Source organism: Lycium barbarum, chromosome 8 (genome assembly GCF_019175385.1).
Source record: "Lycium barbarum isolate Lr01 chromosome 8, ASM1917538v2, whole genome shotgun sequence".
In the NCBI taxonomy this organism is placed as follows: Eukaryota; Viridiplantae; Streptophyta; class Magnoliopsida; order Solanales; family Solanaceae; genus Lycium; species Lycium barbarum.
This window is the reverse complement of record NC_083344.1, coordinates 23885342-23901345: the sequence shown is the minus strand read 5'-3', so window position 1 is coordinate 23901345 and position 16004 is coordinate 23885342.

The window sequence follows — 16004 nt, the reverse complement described above, 5'->3', positions numbered from 1 at the left end:
CACTTTGCACTTTTAGACATCATCACCCATTATTTTCATCTCTTAACTTTATTTTTCAGCCCTTTCTTCATCAATTATTTTCACTAGTAATTCTCATCATATTAAGAACGTTTCAATGTTTTTTTTCAAGCAATTTTTTTTAACATTCTTTCTTAGAGGGCTTTTTCATCACTTTGTAGCTATAATTGGTCACCATTTTTTTTTTTCACTTGACCATCCCTTTCATCAGATTTCACAATTATTACCAATCTATGCTAAAGTGCTCAAAGAAGCAGGGTGCAAAAATTAGCTATTCAAACAAAAGGATCAAGGCAAAAATACGGCTAACAAACGAAAGGCTACAGGCTCAAAGGGCTAACTAGTGGTAACAATATCTGAAAAGGCTAAAATTCACAAGACATATCAATGAAAGCCTATCATCATCTCCTAAATAGAGCAACACTTTTTGTTTCGCGTCAATAACATGCAGGGCAAGTTCTAGACTAAGATGCAAAATATGGAATATATGCAAGAAATACTCACCACACATAGCACAAGTCTCAACCAAGATGGATCAATTCTACTCTAGGACAAATAGGATCATGATGAACTACAAAATAAGAATAAGCTATATACGGAGTCACAATAATGAGTGTAGGTTTCAAAAAGTCTGCTATCTTTTTCATTACTCACACACTCACAAGAAATTACTACTCAAGCTCAAGCCCAAATATACTAGTATCAAACAAGTCAAAAGGGTCTTTCTTCTCTCACCTTTACTACTCCAAAAAAAAAATTAATCTTAAGAAATAAAAACATTCCCGGTTCAAAGCCCCCCCCCCCCCCCCCTCGGGAAAGAACCGAGGCCATAAGAAAACTCAAGGGGTGGATGATATATGCCGCTACTGAGGAACAACAAAAGCTATAAAAGAAAAATAAAAGAAAGAACAAAGTAAAATCTTTTTGAATTTTTCTTGAATTTTTTTTCTTTAGATATATAAGGCTAAGAAATAAAAAAATCCTATGGCATAATTCTCCCTAACCTCAAAAATCGGAAGTACCCACCCCACACTTAAAAATATGCATTGTCCTCGATGCATGTATAGTAGAGAAAAATTAAAACAAGGGTAAGAAATACTCCTTGAGACCCTCTAGGGCCTAGCTAGCATAATCCTCAACATTAAGGGTCGGTACGACCCTACACTTAATTAACATGCTCCTCAGCTTTCACTTTCGGGTGCTCAGACTTCCCCTAATCTGCAAAATAAAAAAGAAAATAAAACTTGACACTATAAAAATGAAAATCTAAAATTATTACACATTTGGTTGCCTCCCAATAAGAGCCTTAGTTAATGTCGCTGCACGATGTGAATAAGCTTTTTCCTCCACCTCGAATTTATGAATTCTACCCGCAATTTTTCATCAAGCTTTCGGCTATGATTCAGGGGCGGTGGTGCGAAAATAAAATAACCAAGCAATAGGTGTCTCCTCTTCCACCTCTTTTTCCTTAAGTGAGATATGTTGTTTTGTCTCTTGGTGTGGCAAATTTTAGAATGTAAGGGTCTTGTTCCTCATCTATACACTTCTCCAAATGCTTGGAAGGCTCGATTTCCATGTCGCCAACCAAACATAATGTAGAAAAATATTTAGAATGAGGACCAACACGCCCTAACTCTAAAACTGCATTATTTTTTACATCCTCACTTTTGTAAACCTAACATTGGCATCATCAATAAAGATCTGATCCAATGGTTGGAATTCCTCTATCTGCTCCACCTGCTGGCCACTATCCAAGTTAATATGTAGTTGGGCATCAAAGCCTCAACCTTTTTATTCAATTGAGCCTACAGGTCATGAATATCTGATCCAAGTTGGTCTATCTCTTGTCTGAGTGTTACACCTCGAAATTTTTTTCGTTCATGCACAGTGAATAGACTGATGAAGGCCACGACGTATAAGATGTTTTGATAAGTAATAAATAACATTTGATGATTCTAAATGAGATTTCAAAGGCATGTGAAGTAGGAGACGAAAGTTGTTAAGGAAAGCATGGTATAGGTGGTGTGTCAGGAAAGATTTACGAGTATTGAATTAATGATGGCTTAATGATGTTTTGGAGAAGAGTTATAATTTCCCTTAGATTGTTAAAGAGGTGTTAAACAAGTGTTAAGAGGGTTGTATAAGGATTGGAGATCAAACGAAACGACGAGGACAACTTCGGAAAAGCTATGAGTTACACGACCACCTTACACGGACCGTAGAACTTTATACGGACTGTATAAGGGTCCGTATAACCCAACAGGAAGAATGTTTTCCATGGTGGTGAACCACAGACACTTATACGGACCGTGCATGGTTATACAGACCGTATAAATGGTCTGTATAATGCCCGACGGGCTGATTAAGTTGCAAGTATAAATATATGTTCCCACTTTTATTTTCTCATTCTTTCCATTTATCCATCTCTCTCAAGACTTCTAGAGGGTTCTAAATATTTCATCAAAACAAATTCAAGACAAATAAAAGGTTCATATCATAAATCCAAGAGAAACAAGTGCAAGAAACTCATTAGGGTTTATCCAAGACAAGAAATCTCATTGGAAGTGGAACTAGGGTTGTGCTCAAGTGAAGTGTTTCCACTCAAGGCTTATTCCTACTCTATCTAAGGTAAGTTTTATGATCTTTTCATATTGTTTAAGGTAATAAGAAGTTGAAACACTTGGATTGTAGAAGGATATAGAAAATAGGTCATGAATGTGAGAATAATGAGATTTTGAGTAGTAGCTTGAGATGAGTCATGATTCTTGAGATATTGTGATTGTAAATATGTTAGAAATGACATTAAGAACATGGGGAAAACATTATATGCAAGGAAACGTAGTAGTGCACTATGACCATGATTATGGAGGAATTGAAGTGAAATTATGGAATGTGGTAATGTAGATGAATGAAGATTGTTGGTTATAATGTTGTGAATATTATTACAGATGTTTGGGAATTGATATATGATATGAGGAAAGTTGTATAAACTAAGGAAATGCTGCCCAATATTCTCTAGTGTTAGTAAGCACGTTCATATAATCGATTAGCTAATGTTAATGTAAATTCTCTTGAAGGTAGAAACGTGAGCATTAAAGGAGAACAATCAAGCGATGGAATTGTTAAATGAAAGAGGTATGTAAGGCTAGTCTCTTCTTTCTAAGGAATGACTCTTATGGCATGAATCCTCCTATCTTTCCATGATTTTCCTACATATCGAAAATTTTGAGTCTACGATTATAAAGAGCTTCATACAAGATAAAGAAACGAGATACGTTACGAGCATGGCAATACTGATGATGAATCTAAGTCTAGAAGTCCTAATACTCATGATATGAAATTCCTACGAAGCTAATGATCCTATTTACGATCCCTTGATGTTGTTCATGGTGTACACTCACATTAAAATGTTAGTTCCTTCAAGGTGAGATATGATGAATATGATCACTCCATAATGTAATCGGGGGTTCTCGACCTTATGTCACCCCGATATTGTTATAGATTGTCTATAAGCTCTAATGCATGTCCTATGACCAATGTTCCGAAAAATTACGAGTGTATGTTCATAGGGGGTTTCATATGAAATAAAGGTAACAGCTATGTTACGAGCACGATGACAATAATAGTGATGATGATAATGATGATGACAATAATAGTGATAATGATAATGATGATGACGATAATGGTGATGATGATAATGATGACGATGATAATAGTGATGACGCTAAAGATGTTTATGGGCTTTTATGTAGATGTGCCTATGTATGGCTATTATGAAACCCCGAGCTTATATGGCCGGGTAGAATATATATATATATATATATATATATATATATATATATATATATATATATATATAATACGTGCGTACCACTGCAGTTGGGTACGGATACCACTGAGTCTTGGTAGGGCCAGGTACGGACAACACCGAGCCTCGGTAGGGCTAGGTACGCATAACACCAAGCTTTATTATAGCTGGGTACGTAAGGAACCGAACCTATATGGTCGGGTATGATACTACCATATATTCAAATGTATGAAAAGCCCGGAGGACATATATGTGATACTGTCGAGCCACTACGTGGCTGAATACGGATAAGGTTTAATGTGTATGAGCTGATACGGTACTATGATATATATATATATATATATATGATACGATGATGTATGCGCTATGATGATACATATACTATGATTATATATGATATAGGCATGAAAGGTATCTACCCTTAAAAGTTACGCAGGTTATATCTTCATCTTATGTCTTATGATTTTCGTATTATGTTCATTTCATTCATGCCTTACATACTCAGTACAATATTCATACCGACGTCCATTTTCTTTGGACGTTGTGTTCATGCCCACAGGTAGACAGGTAGGCGACCCAGATTTATGGAAGCCGATAAGCAGACTTTTGAGAGCACTCCATTATTTCGGAGGTGCCATTGATTTACTGTTTTGTGTACATATATGTTTTGGGCACGACGGGGTCCTGTCCCATCCATATGTCTAGTACTCTAGCAGAGGCTCGTAGATACGTATGTGTGGGTAGCACGGTCTCACGATGTCCTTATTGTATGTATATTATTTTGATAGTTGAAGGGCTTATGTATATAAAGGTAAGCATGCTTCAAATGAAAATGGTTTTCGTATGATTATGAGCGCAAAAAAAAAATGAAGAAACGTATAATGAGTACGATGAGTAATAGAATGGGTGGTGCTCGGTGGTTAGCCCCGGGTACCCATCATGGCCCTAGTCGGGTCGTGACCCTGAGCTCAGTTCTGCTTTCTATCAGTTGTGTCGCCATGTTTGCAAGGCCATCACAGAGAAACTCATGAAATTTCATTTGTTGAGCTTGTTCCATTAGCCAAGATTTGCTAACTATCTCTGTTTCTTCAAAGCTATCTCCTTGCGGGAACACGCTCTCTTCTTCTGTTTGAGGTTCGTCTTGGGTATTGGCTAAGCCTATAACTTGCAGATCATTACAAGTTTCAGCTTCGGCCTGCATCTCTGTGTGTTTGGCACGAATCCTCTCTATGGCCTTCCCTAGTTTTGCGGTTTGCTCTCTTATTAATGTGTTGTGCTCGGCCATTTGTTTTATCATATCGCTAACTCGGGCAAGACTTCCCGCATCCTCCACTTCATTACTCCTGCTAACATCACAAACAACAGGAGAATCATAATAGGGGCTCGGGGATGGGGAATAAGAGTTAGGACAACAATTCCAATGGTCGTGTCAAGGATCACCAAAATAGGAACAACCAACATTCGATCAATTTCAATCCATGATGTCATGTCAAGAAGAAAAACAAAATATTAAACTAAAAAAAAAAAAAAAAAAAAAAAACTCGAATAAACAAAAAGAAAAGTCTAATCTAGACAAACAATTAATTTCTAAGTTCCCCAACAACGGCGTCAAAACTTGTTGCTCCCAAATGCACACGCAAGTATATGCGGTCGTACAAGTAATATAGGATTAAAGTCCCGGTATCGTACTCACAAGGACTTATGATTAACTATTTACTAATTTAAACTAATAATAATTATCTAAACAAAAAAAAAATCCAAAGTTATATTTATAAACTAACTAAAATAAAAGAAAACAGTTAATGAACTTCAACCAAGAAAGAACAGATTTTTATCGGAGAAGAGATAAATCTAGGGCTATGACAACTAACAATCCAGTTGAGTCTTCTAATCATACATCTATTTTATTTCCTGGGTTACTAGTTGACGAGTTAATTATTACTTTATGATTATCTTCCAAGTAGCTCACAAGCCTGTAGATGTTACGCTAACGCCTATATTTCTACGGTCATCAGAAAATAACAAGAACGCATTTATAACTCCGTACTCAACTAAGCAAGGCTAAGGGTATATTCCTATCCTCATTAGCGAAACGATTATTCGAACAAGCTCTATTTATTCTTATTACGCATGCAAATTCCCTATCCCTAGTTCAATTCACACACCAGAGATAGTGTTCAACTACTTTGTCAAATAATCAAACAATTAAGACCAATAATAAATAAATAACCCAAAGATGGAATCTATAGATAGCAACAATCGTCAAACCATAACTTGTATATTTTGCCACAACCCTAGAACTAAAGAGTTTAGCTCCACATAGACATAGAGGAAAAACAACAAATCATCCAAATACAAATGTACAAACAAGTACTACGGAGAAGAGAATGCAAAACCCTATAACTACAGCCTCCACGGCGGCTCCAAGCTCTCTCTAGGTCCATAGTTATGAACTCGTGATCAAAAGTTGTCCGAAGTTATGTCAAAAGGGCAATTCGCAGGAATGCCCTTATTTTGGGGTGGTCTTTAATTTTTTCCCTTCGTTAGAAGCCCTTGGTTTCGGGTTCAAACCCCGGCTCAGTCAAACATTAAAAAAAAATTGCAAGGTAGAGTTTGGATTCACAAAGCAGAGATTTGCCTGCAAAATTCTGCCTGAATTCAGGAAGAGTTTGGAATGCTACCTCAAGGTAGAGTTTGCAGTCAAACTCTTCCTGATCAGGCAGAGTTTGAGATCAGGTAGATTTTTGAGGCAAACTCTACCTCAGGCTTGCCAGAACTCTACCTTAAGGCAGAGTTTTGCCTTATACCTGAAGGAAAAACTCTGCCTTAAGGCCTAACTTTACTACATAAATCTGCCGTGCGAAATTATCTTTTTTTTTTTTTTTGAGCCGGGGTTCGAACCCCAAACCTCATGATATTAGGAAAAAGGGCCAAAAATTAAAGACCACCTATTTGAGGGACAAAAATTAAAGACCACCAATTTGAGGGGTAAAAATTAAAGACCAGTACATTTGAAGGGCACTCAGCACAAAAAAATGATGTCAAAACCCTATGTTATGAACTATTTATATGTGTAGAAAAAAGCACAAACAAAAATAACTGAGTCCAAAACTAATTGGGAATATTTTTTTGTTTCATCCGCAACTAGTCTTTCGCGTCGCCACTGGAGTTTCTTGCTGCCAGGTAACTTTATGCATTTCACCCATTTCAGTTCTTTCTTTCTCTTTTAACATAACACTAGCAAACTATGCTCGTGCGATGCACGGGGCCCTACATGACTAATTTGATTACTCACTTTAGTTAGCCTTTATGGTTTGTATATTTTGCAAAGGATACTGCGATTCTCCTTAGTGAGTGTCCATATTTTATTTCTTTTCCTCTTATTGTTCCCTTTAATTTCTCAATTGTTGTTAAAATTTGTCCCTTCACATTAATTACTCATTTTCAAATCATTTTCTAAGGCTATTGAGACTATACACCAATAAATATAGATATTATGCTAAAATATATACTTCATTTATTAATTCTAAAGAACGTAAAAAGTCAAAAGCGGACAAGCAAAAGTGCATGGAGGGAATAAATATGTGTAGGAGAATTAAAATTGAAGTGCATACGTGTATACATGAGAAGAGAATAAATACTCAGTACTATGACATGTCCAAGTGGGATAAAAAAGTACTTGGTTAAAGTGTACAATTTATATAACTTTTGGTACAAATTTGCATTGTTATTGTTTGTCCTCTCTTCACGTTTAAAGTATTGACAAAGAAGGAAAACAGGGATCAAAGTCACTCCCTACGCTCACTTTTACTTGTCCACCTTAACATATCAAGAGAATGAATTTTTTTTTCTTATTATTAATTTTACCCTTCACATTAATTACTCATTTTCAAATCATTTTCCAAGGCTATTGAGACTTACACCAATAAATGTAAATATTATGGTAAAATATATACTCCCTCCGTCCCATATCACTTGCCACTTTCCCTTTTGCACGCCCCTTAAGAAATCATAAATAAAAGATGTATTTTACTGTCACGACCCAAATTAGGATCGCGCGGGCACCTACCTTTCCCTCCTCGACAGGCCCTCAATCAATAACACAGTAATCAATAAAGACAATTTGAATATTCCAATAACTAAGTACGATTAACAGCGGAAATCAATTACCTAATGAACTCCACTATTGAAAGTATTTACAACCATTAAATAAATAAAGACTTCCCAAGACCTGGTCTAGACTAGTACAAAAGTGACTAAATGATACGGATTAAAACAACACTATAAGACCCAACCTCCGTCCCGGAATGAAATAGGAGGAGGCCTTCAGATTAGGCACCGCGCATCTCCGAACATGTTGCAATCAATCACCTGAAATGCACTACACCAGAAAAGGGTGTAGCAAGAGCAGTATCAGTACAATCAACGAGTACTGAGTAAGTATCATAGGCCGGCAATGGTTAGAAACACATATCAGTAAAAGAAGTCACAAATAAACATAATCAGCAACTAAATCAAGTCCTACGTCTATTTACCGCACAATATGACACCAAGACCCTTAACTCATTCACCTTCCACTAATAACCACAAGCCAGATCCACAACAATATCACGACTATCACCTATCATTATTACCATTCGTTTTTAGTCTAGGAATCGACTCTTCACTATGATATCTTTAATCTACATCCTTTAGAGGCCAAACATACAACTGATCCTACGAACAATCCACAAGACAAACCAACCAGTAAAAGTCACAGATAATCAAAGACAAGTATACATCATCGCCTAAGTAGCATCTAATCCCAATTGTGCCAAGTCTCAATATATCAATCCGAATCCAACATCACAAGTAAAAAACAAATAATCTCAAACAAGCCATAATGCAATGCATTGCAATGATGTATGAATGCAATACAATATCATGCCAAAGCTGTGTATATATGTACTCCGGACGAAAATATCGACATCTCGGTAGCACAACCCAGTGTGACTCGCGAAGTCTAACTGCCACCCATCCCAGATCTTTTCCCCATAGACAGACCGGACCCAGGATCTTTGCCCATGGGGGGTTCTCACCGACACCACTCTAGGAGACCCGTGGAGTCCATGCACTCACTCAATCAACGATTCCGAAACTAACATCGGATATCGGCCATCTCACGTCACTCAAGTAGAATCGAGCCCAGCTCATCCAAGTGTTTCATCAAGTATCATCGGTATCTCAACAAGGTATCATGAAAATGAGAGTACGTGCGATGCATGTATCATTATCAATAATCATGTGCAATATTACAAGTACCAATAATGGTGCGCCAACAATATATCCGAATCACAAACACCAACAATGGGTGCGCCAACAATATATCTGAATCACAAGCACCAACAATAGGTATGCTAACACTATCATCAATATCTACACAAGTCATACATAATTCTATCCACGTATCAGTATCAAATTAAGGTACCACCATAACACAAAAAATTCTCAATACCAATTACTCATTCGTTGCATCAAGCCAAAATAATAGATCAAATCAGCCGCAATACAATATTATCGCTCTTCCTTTATTAGCCTATTAGCTTAGTACAAGTAAATTCACCTCCTACTCACAAGGCATTCATTCCTACTCAGTTTAGAACTCAATCGCAACCGTTGGTACATTTTATCCTTTCATTTATCAACTAGTTTCACTATTAATAGCATAACACACTTAATCACATATTACGAAAATTCTCATCCTGAGACACAGAAATTAGGTATCACACACTACTCTCAAGTCATGTAAAATCCACCGATACTCATGAAAACCAAATCAAGCATCCTAAAGAATCTACAGGCCATAAGCCCGAACATACAAATCACACAACAATACCATCCTAGGATTCCATCCCAAATCTCAAATTCCTACACATGCATTCTCCGTTCCTTCTAATACATGAATATGGGAAACTAACCAGAGTCTACCGAAAGGGAAGCCGTAACCTACCTGGCAGCTGAACATGTGCCACGAACCCACATCTTGTTTCGTCTTTCGAAGCATCTCCAAACAATCAAACTCTATCACATATGAATTCTATATAAGAATCCATGAATAATGATACCCATAATGGCTATATTCTATTCGGGTCAAAAACCCACTCTTTAATTTGAAAACATTACTCAAGGCAAAACAGGAATTTTATGGCCAAAATACCAAATTCAATAACAAAGGGTCAAAACCCATTACCTTAATCATAGGAATACACAATTACTCAAATCATCATTAATGTGAAAATCCCCAAATTTGGGTCTAAGGACCCTAACTTTAATCCCACAATTTTATCACTAAAATGGAAGAAACATGTTTAAATAGTTTATAATCATCAAATCCATGCTTAATGAAGATAACCCAACCAATAATACATGATTCTAACGCCAAGAACTCATTAGGGAGAAAACCCATAAAAACTCTTCTTTTAATCTTAAGCTTTTTATGGAAAATATGAATCTAGATAGTTTGTGCCCAACATATTCAAGCATATTCAATATTAATATTACTATTTAGGTAGATTCTAGGAACCAAAAATTATTTAGAACTTAACTCAAGAACCCATTTGAAGACCCACTAGATTCTATGGATTCTGGATTATGCTAAATAATTAAGAGAGGTTAATGAAACCATAATAAGGTAGGAATGTTACCTTAGTGAAGAAATCACTTGAAAACCCTCTAATTCGTCTCCACAAAGATCTTAAGAATGACTAGGGTTTTGGGGTTTTAAACTTATAAAAACTGCTCGTTGACAGCCTGAGCGGTCACCTTTACCGCTCTAGCGGTACCACCCTAGTGGCTGTGCAGACCGCTACAACAGTCAAGGCCAGGAACTCAACTTACCACTGCAGTGGCAACCACACAGCCACAGCGGTGCCACTACAGCTATCCTGTAGCGGCACCAGACACCAAAACCTTTTCCCAAGTTTCACAATTTCATCTCGAAATTCGACAACCACCCGAGGCCCAAAACACACAAACCAGATACGCAGACATACCTAAAAATGTACTACGAACTCACCCATAGCCTCAGATTTCCCAACAGAGGTTTCATTAACCAAGTCAACTCTAGGTCAAACGGTTTTCGCTTAAAGTCACATTCCTAAAGGGTGTTCCAAGACTCAAAACGACTCTTAGGAAGCCATGGCAATTATCTTCTCGGGTCCAAATAGTTCTAACGAGACTCAGGAACGGGTCAACGAGGGCAAAAATGAAATAATCACGGTAACGACAAAACGGGTCGTTACATCAGATACTAATTAAATAATCACTCGTGCTCGAGCGAAGAACGAGAGTAGGACAAGCTTACGGTAACCAAGGAAATCATATCACAAACAACACGAAGCTCTTACAGTAAGAAGCAAACCCAAATCGCAACTCGCTCGCACTTAGCCAAAAGACTCAATTATCATACCTCTAAAACAAACAACGAATCTCACATACATAAAACAAATAGCACGAACCATTAGACATAACTAAATCATAAAACATTCTGAATCGGTAAGATATTATGAGCTATCTAATCATTTTGATTCACCCTTTTTCCAAGTCGTTCCTTGAATCACAATTTCTTAGAAGTACACAATAAAAATTGAAACCATGACTTACTCTTCCCAAAAGAGAATGCTAATTCTTCCAGAAAACTCTATGCTATTTCATTGAAACTTATCTTTCTCGTAGCCAACTTGGTTAGTCTTAAGTTTTCTTAACTCTTCAAATAAGTTATCTAGGAACTTACCATCGAGTACCGCATAAAGCAAGATCTGCCAACATCCAATGATCAGAACAGAGCCTTATCACAATCCTAGAATCTCTCTGAAGCACAACCTTTATCGTTATAACCCATTGTACTAACCGAAAGTCTTACTCTGGTGAGATACCATAAGGACTTCTAATAACAAACCTAAAAAATCAGGCATTCCTTATCACATCCATTAAACTGATTTACTTGGAACCCATAAGTTCTCTTGGAGTTACAACCTCGATTTAACCATTTCCATTCAAACCAAAATGACCCACAATGAACGCACCGTTTCAGAATATATCAGCAACTAAACAAATTGATTCTAAGATCTGAAAACCATCACACTTTTACCGCGCATAGCAAACCATAAGTTACGGCTCGCAGCTCTAAAAGCTGAAACTTATCCAAATTGTTCTCAAGGTACCGAATAACTAAATCTTGTGAAGGCAACCTCAAATTCCTTAACATTATGCAATATGCACACCTGGTACAACCTGAATTTTTCGACACTAAGGACATACGTACTCATAAATCAATTCTTAACTATCAAACTTTCCATTGTAATACCTTAATAACCCATAATAATTTCGAAAGAATCAAAATTCCGTAACAACCCGTATCGTCGTTACAGTTCTGTCAGCATTTTTGCCCTTTTCCGGGCATTGATTAGCTCATTTTTGACCCGAAGGGACCGTAAGCACACTTCTCGAGGTGTCTAGACCGGATTTGGGAAAATTTTGTGAAATATGGCCTTAAAGTGAAAATGGTTGACCCAAAGTTGACTTTTAGGTAAACGGACCTTTTTTGAAATTTTGTCGATTCTGAGAGGTCCGGATGGTCGTTTAGAACTTGTGTGTTTATTTGGTTCGGTTCTCAATGTAGTAGGATGCATTTTGGGACTTGGGTTGGAAAATTGGAATTAAGGCATCGGGGGTTGACTCGATCGACGAGACCTCAGTTGGGAATTCCTAGGCCACGAGCACATTCGTAGTGTGTTTTATGTATGTCTATGTATATGGTATGTGAGCAGATGGCCTCTAAAATTAGTCAGAAAATTTGATCAATTGGTGAAACTTGGGTCAGTTTTTGGTGTCTGGTGCCCGCTTTGGCGGCACCAGCACCGCGGCAGTGGCTCCGCTGGAGCGGTAGCCCTGCCGCTGGAGCGGTCTAAGGCTTTTGCCTTGATCGCTGAATCGGTCAAGTAACCGTTGAAGCGGCACCACTGGGGTGGTCCAGTGCCGCTAAAGTGGGTAACGGGCAGTTTGTAAAATTAATGAAGTGTTAAAAGCCTTTAGACCCTTATTATTTAATATTTCGAATGTTGAGCTTTGGGGAACAGTTCTTGGAGATATCTTGGAGGTAAATCTTGCTTATTCCTTTACTCTTTCTTTAATTATAATCATCTTAGATTCCCCCTTCCCTTTAATAAGCCGTTAGTGATGGAAGTTGGAAGAGGTTTTTGATGAACATTGTCCTTAGGCTAATTAATGATAAATTGATGGTGTTTATGATAAATTTTGATTAATCTAAGCTTGTTAATCATATGTCTTCCATTTCTAGTGTTGACTTTCGGAATCAAAGAGTTAGGGTTTATACCCAATTTGGGGGATTTTCTTGAAATAAGAAATTAGGCTAATCCTTGAGTTAAATCAGCAGTTAGTGGTTGGGTTATGGCAACCTAGTACTTAATTTGGAATTTTGCTTCCGAATTTCTCGTTTTGCCATTGTGGGACCGTTTCCCAAATTTCTATGGTTAGAATTGCCCTAAATGGAATATTAGCATTATTAGTATCATTCTTCATGATTTCTAATCTAGAATTCAATTATGCTTAGACTACTTTGATTTCGAGGTTTAGCGGAAAGGCAAGGCAAAAGAGTGAGCTGTTGGTGTTGTTCAGCAATCCAGGTAGGTTATGGATTACCTTTGGTGAGACTTCATATAATGAAGCTCATATTTAGATTATATTGTCAGAGACAGCATGTGAACCTTCGAGTTTGAAGTTGGGATGGATATTGCCTTGGATTGGGCCCTGTTATGTGTTGGGGCTAGCCACCCCGTTATGTGTGATTTGATTGTTCTTGTTAAACCTCGCACTTTCAGAGCATGAGTATGCCATGTATTTCACTGTATTAATTGAGTATCAGAGACTTCCCATGAATTTTTAAAAGGTACAAGCCATGGGAAATACGTAACAATGAAGTAAAGGATGAATTACGATCTCGTAAGTCGTAACCGGGAAGACAACCTTGGAACCAAAGGACATGACCATTATCAAGTATGATTAATGCTAAATATCATGTATGGAGACTTTCAGAAGATTTCAGGACCAAGCAAATCGAAGAAAATAAGTTTGTCAAAAATTTAGAAAAAGTTGGAAAAATTTTTGACAGAAATTTTGGTCCAACTTGGAGGAAGAATATCTTTTAGTATATGAGGAGTTTTAAAGTAAAGCAAAAGCCTAAATTGAAGTTCATGAAGTCTAGTTTCCAACGCAACAAACCGCTTGTCGATAAGACATCATAGTAGTGAGTTATGGACGTTACAAGTCAGGCTAACGGGCAGGAAATTGCCCTGCGCGAACGCGCAACTACAGTGTGCAAACGCGCAGTGGCGCGCGCAGCTACAGTGCGCGAACGTGCAGAGGAAAATCCTAGCACCGACCTCTAGAAGCTATTTAAGGGCCAAATCTGACCCCAACCCGCAATTTCTCCACTCCTCTTCATCCAAAAATATATAAAAGCTCCAAGAAAGATTAAGAGGTTAATTTGTGAGTGGATTAAAGTGACAGGACTATATACGAGGCTCGGGAAGCGTATAGAGTTTTGTTATTTTTGTGCCAAACACCAAATCTTGATGGGGCAAAGGAATTTATCAAAGATAGAAAAGATGTCATGCTCTTCCAACACTGATTGAGGTAAGAATATTCTTTACTATGGATATTATGAATTATGTTATGAAGATTTAATGGTTAGAGCTTTGTAAAGTCGATTGGTTGGTTGAGAAATTAGGTAAACATCGTATGGAATGTTTTATTGAGTATATTGGTATAGATGATGATGTTGTTGATATTAGTATTGCTATTATTGTGGTTTTGTTGGTATTGTGATTTTGGGCTAGGGATATAAGCAGGGGAGATGCTCCCTGAAGTTTGGCAGATTCTAAAGGGGTCAATTTGAAGGCTTAAGACAAGCATGTCACGATGAGTCTAACAATAGTATGAATGGTTTGATATGTAGATTGCGAGACTACGAGTGATCGTAAGTAGGTTGCAAGATAGGAAGTAGGCTGGAAAGTCAAAAAGTAAGCTTCCAGGTATGTTAAGGCTAGTCCCTTTCTTTCTAAAGGCATGATTCATCTCTTGTGAACTCTACATGATTTCCATAATGTCCTCATTCCCAAAAAGATAAAAGTTCATGATTCTCAAAGTTCTTATGATAACTATTCCTTCTGTTCTTGGCATGTTTCCATATATGGCAAGAGCGTGATAAACCTTATGATTCGAGATCTGTCAAAGTATAGCCTGACATATTGTTGTCTAGTTTTCGAGTGTTATGTTGTTCTTTCTGAGGAGCCACATCCTATGTCCTTGAGTTATAGAGAGACAAAATAGGCATGTTATAGTATCTGTGTTTTTCAGTAAATGCATGACGTACTGCATGATACATATATTTTTCTTTAACCTGACCACTTGGTCAGTGAGACATTTTTATATTACCTGACCTACAAGCCATGGAGTTATTACCTGGCCTATGAGCCATGGAGTTATTACCTAGCCTATGAGCCATGGAGTTATTACCTGACCTATGATTCATGTAGTTATTTATGGCTGACCTTCGGGTCACGGAGTTATATCTATAGAGTTATGTTATCTTGCCTCAGATGAAAGGCAACCCAGGTAGAGTACCTCCAGATGCTTCCTTGAAATATCCAGAGTATAGCTTGTGATTTCATTTCAGTTGTTATCTTGCCTTATATATTCAGTACATTGTTCGTACTGACGTCCTTTTGTCTGGGGGCGCTGCGTTCATGCCCGCAGGTTCAGGTAGTCAGACAGACGATCCAGTTCAGTAGGCCATCCACTCAGCTACAAAAAGTGCGCTCCACTTGGTTCGGAGCTGCAGCCCTTTTTGGTATGTTATTTTGACATGTGTATATATGGGGATGACGGGGTCTTTTCCTATCCTTTCTGTAGCTCGTGTTCCCTAGAGGTTTGTAGATAGTTGTATGTAGTTGGGATGTTATGTAGCCTTGTTGGCTCTTAGTTTTGTTGTTCAGCTACATAGCAGTCTCGTCGGCTTGCTCAGTTGTGTATATATATTTGGGTGTGTGTGTGCCCAGTTCAGACGAGATAGTTAGCATTTATGTACACACACACACACACACACATATATATATATATA